The 6,764-nt window shown below is 30.7% G+C and overlaps 1 non-coding gene across 1 annotated transcript; it reads right to left on the bottom strand.

Moving 5' to 3' along the window:
- On the bottom strand, positions 815-6,500 carry LOC104757989. The gene is made up of 6 exons (XR_002036181.1): positions 6,100-6,500; positions 5,446-5,639; positions 5,045-5,078; positions 2,393-2,528; positions 1,817-2,288; positions 815-1,334 (listed from the first exon to the last, which is right to left on the bottom strand). It is a non-coding gene; the product is annotated as an uncharacterized LOC104757989 (transcript).

The raw sequence follows: 6,764 nt of genomic DNA, 5'->3' as shown, positions 1-6,764 counted from the left end.
GTTTATTTGAAAAACAAAAATATATAGCTTTGTTTAAAAAACGAAATGATGGCAATGTGAGAGAACGACGGAGAGAGTTAGAAAGATCTACCACACAGCAAAGACGCATCTGAACAAAAAAAAAGAAAAAAACTCAGAGCCTTGAGTGATGTGGAAATTTGGATGTCAAAAAGTCAAAACAAAATAATGTTCTACATCATAATTAGTTGAATTCGAAGCAGTAATTAAAAATATAGACGAAAGTGCTATACGCATTTTCTACACGCCTTACCAATCAAGACTAAAGTCTAGAGTCGATCATTACATTTTAGTTTTAATTTTCTATTGTGTATATGTGAATGAAATTTGTAATAATTTAGGATGATTCCACAATTAGATAGATATCATTGTAACGCCATGCATATATTCATTAGGCATCATGTCAGCGTAAGACCCACCAGTCCACCACATAAAAGAGGCATCGCATTTTTAGCCAAAAAAAGAGAGGCATATCGCATATATACATCAATTTTTCATTGAAAGATCTACCACATATAAGAGGCATCTAACGAAGATAAGAATCTCAAGGAGACCAGGACATGACCTTCTATAGTTTATTTGCCACCCAAAAAAAAAAATTATTCTCTAATCAATCTTGCAAGATTCAGGTGCAATTTTATTACCATTACCAGGGGTTAAAATAAATGAATGCAAATTTTTAGATGATTTTTATTTTATTTTATTTATGTATAATCACTCGATTCAAAGCTTAGAAATTGTATGTAGGAAAACGAAATTAAATGGAGATAGTGTGGTGCCCTTATCATTAAAAAAATAAACAAAAGGTGACAGTGTAATCCATGAGAATTACTTTGTACCTGGTTCTATCTTATTCTAATTCAGAACTTGAAGAAAGGTAGATATATAGTGTTAACAACATACATATGGTATAAAGAAACTCACACATATACACAAGAGATATAACAGATAATAAATTAAAGCTCTTGTACAATTATTGAACTCATTAAGAGCAGATAAAGTGGATAGGATTATTCAATTTGCAATATTCAAGCAATGAGAGCAAGTTTATCCTCAGGAGTAGTAGTAGTAGGAGGAGGTCGAACCAAGCCTCCTAAACGGGTGGAGTTGACATAGTCAAATGGGAAATGGTTAGAGCCGCCAGGGATTACTATTCCCAAAATCCTAACCGATCTCATCATCCAATTCTCTTTGTACTCTTTACCTTTCCAAAACTGTAATATGAAACTTCTTATAAACTCCCACAAACCAATCAACAGCTTCGGTATTAACCACAACAAGTTGAAGTAGTTCGCATTCGGTGCATCTTCTCTTACCTAATAACCAGCGTAAACATTCATAATTATGCACCAATAATAAATATGAAAAGGAACAATCTAGAAAAAAAATGCTAAAAACGTGTATACTAAAAATTAGACTATTTTCTATATTAAAAAAAAAATAAGAAATACAGTTTTCGGATTTAGGATCTAATTTTTGGATTCATAACATATAGCTTTATATATAGAGAGTGTTTAGGATTTAATTACAGACGTACGTACTTTGTTAACCTTTTAAAATACGGACCGCATTGTAATTAGTTTTAGTAAAAAATATTGCCTAATTTCCTCTCTTAAAAGAAAAAGACAATTAGGAAACTATCATGTCAATCTCATGTGAAAATGGACAATTCTTTAAAAAAAAAAATTTAAAGTTTCTTCATGTCAACTTTAAATATTCACTCTCTTTTTTTCTACGTCTTTTTAAATAATTTAGCAAGAAAAAAACAAATAATTGGATTGAGGCTACTTTAATTTACCTTTCCTTTGTAAAGACTGTTGAACCAATTGCAAGGTCCATAGTGCTTGTATGAGAACAAAATCTTGTCATCAAAAGGCACTCTAGGCACAACATCATTGTTATAGACAAATCTCTCATACTCTATCCCATGCTTTTTCACGACATCCTTCATAAACTCCCCAAAGTCTTCATCCCCTACACGTGGCTGTCCAAACGTGTAGACTCCCTCTAGCTTATCTAGCAGCTCATCCTCACCGTGAATCGCTAGAATCGCCGGAAAAAGAGCAGCTAGTGCTCCCCCGAGGCTGTGACCTGTTAGAATAAACTTAAGGTTCTTGTCTTTGGCAAGCTTGTCCCTAAGCATCTGTCTGATGGTGTAGTAAGCATATTGGTGTAGGAGACTTAGGTTTTCCTTGGGCCATCCATTTTTTTGGAGGCCTAAAGCTCTCGAGAACCCTGCGTGGACTTTGCCAACGTTCTTCATCTCGTACCTAATTTAAAATTTGGAAGTATATATATATATATATATATATATTAATAAGAGTAACTATGTATTAATGTAGACCTATATATAGAACGTATATATAGTACGTACCAAGAGACGTCGAGATCAGTGCACCAATCAGCAGTCTCGAAAGGTTCAGTTCCTCTGAAGCTGATGACGATGAGGTTTGGGTTGGTGCTCGACGTCTTAAACACGAAGGCTTGCGTCAATTTACTTTCTTGGAAAGCTGACCACAGAAATACAAACTTAGAATTTAGGGATTTTTCAAATGTTATTTAAATATTCAAATAAACTATTTCAAGGTTATGCATAAATACATAAATATATATCGAGAAGTAAATTTGATGTTGTAGGAATAGAAAAGATAGTAACATTTATAAGATCTTTTAGAAAAGAAAAAAAAAAAGAAACAAGAATTTTAGAATCAATAATTGCATGGAAAAAAAGAAATATTGATTGACGTTAATCATATATTTCCTCTGCATGTTTTCAATATATAACTTTTTTGTTTAATCGTTAAAGTAACGATTAATTTTGAAGAGAAAAAGTTACTATTTTATTTTTTCCTTTTTTCTGTAAAATTGATCTACTATAATATTCGAAAAAAAAAATCGAACTACTATCATGCAGCATTTGACTTTAAGAATCTTAGCTGCTAAACTCGGACAAAACACGTGACTTAGATTTTGGGTCACCAGTTTTATTCTTATTATATTTGTTCTCTCTTTTTTTTTTGAATCTGAAGGCAGTGATAAATATTAATCACCAGAGTTACTCACAAAAATTAATATAATAATAAGAAAAGGGAAAAATAAGAGAATCGATTCTTCAATTACTTCACCAAGCAACGTTTCTTAGCGTATATAGACAGTTATCAACATTTTAGTGGTTGTTATTAATAAAACATAATAAATATACATATTTGATTAAAATAATAATTTTTTTTTTTGAAGAAACCTTTATTGGGTTGCTGGGCTGCTGATGATCTTATAATTGTTCTCTTGAGAATACTTAAGACATGATAAAAAAAAAGGTTTAACAAAAATTACAACCAACAAAGAAAATTAGCCACAGATGCACCAGACTAACAAAGAAAATTATAAACATAGTTTTAAAATAATATGTAAACTTAAGTTCTTACGTTCTATGCAGAGATTAAAATTTTGAAAAAAAAAAATTATAAACTTCTAATATTCAGAAATTTTTTTTTTTAATATACTAAATACTAAAGTTTAGCGAACACTTATATATATATATTAAATTTTAAAAGACTATATAGCCTAAGGGGTGGTATTGGTTTGAGATTTATGCAGATTTTTGAAGAGTTCAACAAAATCATGATAAATGAATAAGTGAAAGATTGTTAAAGATTGCTAGAGAGTTTTGTTGATTAGTTTTATAAAATCTTGTAAAGTCCTCCAAACAATCCCTGTATTTTTGTGATACTTTCCATGACTTTATTTTGTAAAGAAAATGTCTAAAATCATGAACCAATAACATAATAATTGAACTCATTAACAATCCTAAATTCTTTTGTTTTAATTGAATAACACAAAACTTTTAATGACTTTATAAAAGTCTGAATCCAATAACTCAGATTTGTTAAGATTTTAAATGACTTTTTATAAATCACAAACTAATAACACTGAAATTTAACAGAGTTTAACAAAATCTTCATCTAATAACAACAAATTTTACATAACATTTAAAATCTTTAAAACTCTATTCAAATCTTAAATAAATAATCCCCACTAAGAAATTTTACTATCATCATCGGTATATTATTATAAATCAAGTTTAAATTTTGTAGAATATGTATGTAAGTTATAAACTAAATAAATATACATACTATCTTTTTAGATCCGTGGATACTCAGATCTAAATTTTAAACATCTTTAAGTAAAACATAAACATCTTCAAATTTTGATAAATTTAGTCCCACAGTAATTGACTTACTCCTAATCTTAATTAAAATTTATGCCTCCTAAACTTTAACTGGAATTCCAACAAATACGTACTCGTAGAAAATGAGTTAATCTAGAATTATTTTAACTATATTATTAATTTAAATAGTAAACTTGTTTAGATGGTTAATTTAAATGCAATCTAAAAAAGTTCTATCACTAAAACTGAAGACACTTGTAATTGTTATTTCTATTCTACATTCATTAAATATGCATCTATTATTTATCCGACAGATGACACATTTATAATCAGTAGGGTCTCTTGCATAGTTGGCATTCATTTTTGTACAACACGATATGGAACATAGAGAGACCTATTTGGCTATTTGACATTTATAAGCATCATGATGATGATCTCGTAGACTTGTTTCTGTCGTATTATCAAAATTGAGAAAATGAAAGGCATTTATATGATTTTTTTTTCATTGGAAAACTGAAAGATCTTTACTTCTTGCTTTTATTTTTCTTTCCTTTTCTTTGATAAAAGTTTTTACTTTACGTCTCTCTCTCTTTTTTTTTTCACCCTACTACGAGTATGCTTGTCCTACGTAGAACTTCAAGGTTGTGTATGTGTTTTCTATATGGATGATTAAATTGATTTAACTGGCTTTAATTATTTATAACCACGGTAAACTGAAAGAAGTTAAATTAATTCAAAATCTCACACAGATAGTGCCCTAAAGAAATCTTACTCTGAAATGGGAAAATAATAACATTTCCTAAAGAAATATAAAGCATAGCTGGTACCCAAAAAAAAAAAAATTAGCTTTTAACTTACCGTTGTAAAAGTCGTAGTTACCCACCAAGTCCAACTGCATCACAGGATAGAAACCACACAGTGAGAGTGAGACGTAAAACAAACATGAAAGTAAAGTACATTAATTTACCGTGGTTATAATTTAATGTGATTATTAGCCATGAGAAACAAAACGCAAAGATTTTTGTATATGGGAAGAAAAAAACAGATCATCAAAGAGATGTAGCTGCTGAGAGTTTTAACCTTAATTTGTGATTCTATGATAAGAAAGAGAATGAAAAAGTTTATTAGCTTTTTATACTTTATGGATGCTGTAACTTTTGTTTATATTTAATTTTCTTCAATAATAAGAAGGATTATTTATACTGATGAGAGTACAAGACAGATAACCCTAATTAAAAGAAGAGGAGACTGAAGTTAACCTTCCAAGTGTTCTTGACGACGGAAGTGATGAAAGGTTTGCTCTCATAAGCGATCTTAGAAGCCATCATTGATAGCATCGCCTTGTATTCGACGGTACCAACATTTATCTTCTCGTCAAGTTCAACTCTTCGATCTGAGCATCCTATAAACGACGTATATGCCGCGGATGATTTATCAGGCTTCACCAGCTTTCCTGTAACAAGTTCGAGCCTGAGTTAGTCCTGTAAAAATACTTGTGAAACACCATCCACAAAATTAAAAACCAAAAATAGTTGGATTAGTTTGTCTCAAGATTTAAATAGTAATCTTAAGATCTTATAGGAGATTAAACTCTGTTTTTGTTTTTTAACCAAACTAAGTTCTTGATTAAGTATTGTTAAATCTTTTTGGGTTTTGATATGTGCTATAGCGTCTTGCATGTAGAGATCTTCGGTCTGTCTGGAATCCGTTTGATATGAGGTAATTAGTGTCATTGGTCCTCCTTGTCCAAAAGTCCATGGGGAATATTAATATGTGGAACTCTATATAATTTGGTCCTTGAAATCTTTGGAATGATTTTACATATCTAATGGGATACTTTATATCATATGCACGAAAAGGAAGGGAAAAAAAACTGTAGAAGTAAAGGTGAACTATATTGTTAGATTTCTCACCTGTCAAAAGGTTTAGTATCATCTTGAAGAAGCCACCATTTGCCGTAAGAAGATTGAGCGAATACGTTAGAAAACCACCTAGGATTGCCATGGGTTTTCTTAAGAGCATTAAAACCTTCTGTAGAAAAATGGCCAACACAATGATCCATCGACTCGTGAAACTTCTCCGGAAACTTTTGAGTGTGTCCGGAGGAGAATCGATGAATCTTGCGCTGGTCAGGTTGGAGGAGAACAAAAGAAGAAGGAGATCAAGAAAACTTGCTTTGGTCGGATCGACCAGAAAATAATTATTGCATACTTTCATATTGGTTTTCGACATTCTCACAATATGAAAGGAAGAAACAATATTTGCTCAAAAATAAGAAGAAAGAATAAGTGACTATGGTTGATTTGTGAGTCATGCAACCTAGAGTGTGGCTACGTATTTATAGTGCTAGTAATTATTAGGATCATAATATTTTTATTATTTAACTTTATAGTAGAGCCAATCATACAGCGCCGTGTGGTAAAAAAAAGCCTAAGTTGTTTTTCACGTGCGAATTAATTTTTTAAATAAAAATGATCGATTCACATTTAAACCTAATCGTTCTGTCTTTTTAAAAAAAAAAACGAAAAATGTCCGATTAAAGTGAAAAACTGGTCGGTAAGATAATATAACACACATA

Source organism: Camelina sativa, chromosome 17 (genome assembly GCF_000633955.1).
Source record: "Camelina sativa cultivar DH55 chromosome 17, Cs, whole genome shotgun sequence".
Taxonomy (NCBI): Eukaryota; Viridiplantae; Streptophyta; class Magnoliopsida; order Brassicales; family Brassicaceae; genus Camelina; species Camelina sativa.
Note: the sequence above shows the minus strand (reverse complement) of the source record. Positions and strands in the feature narration are given on the sequence as shown.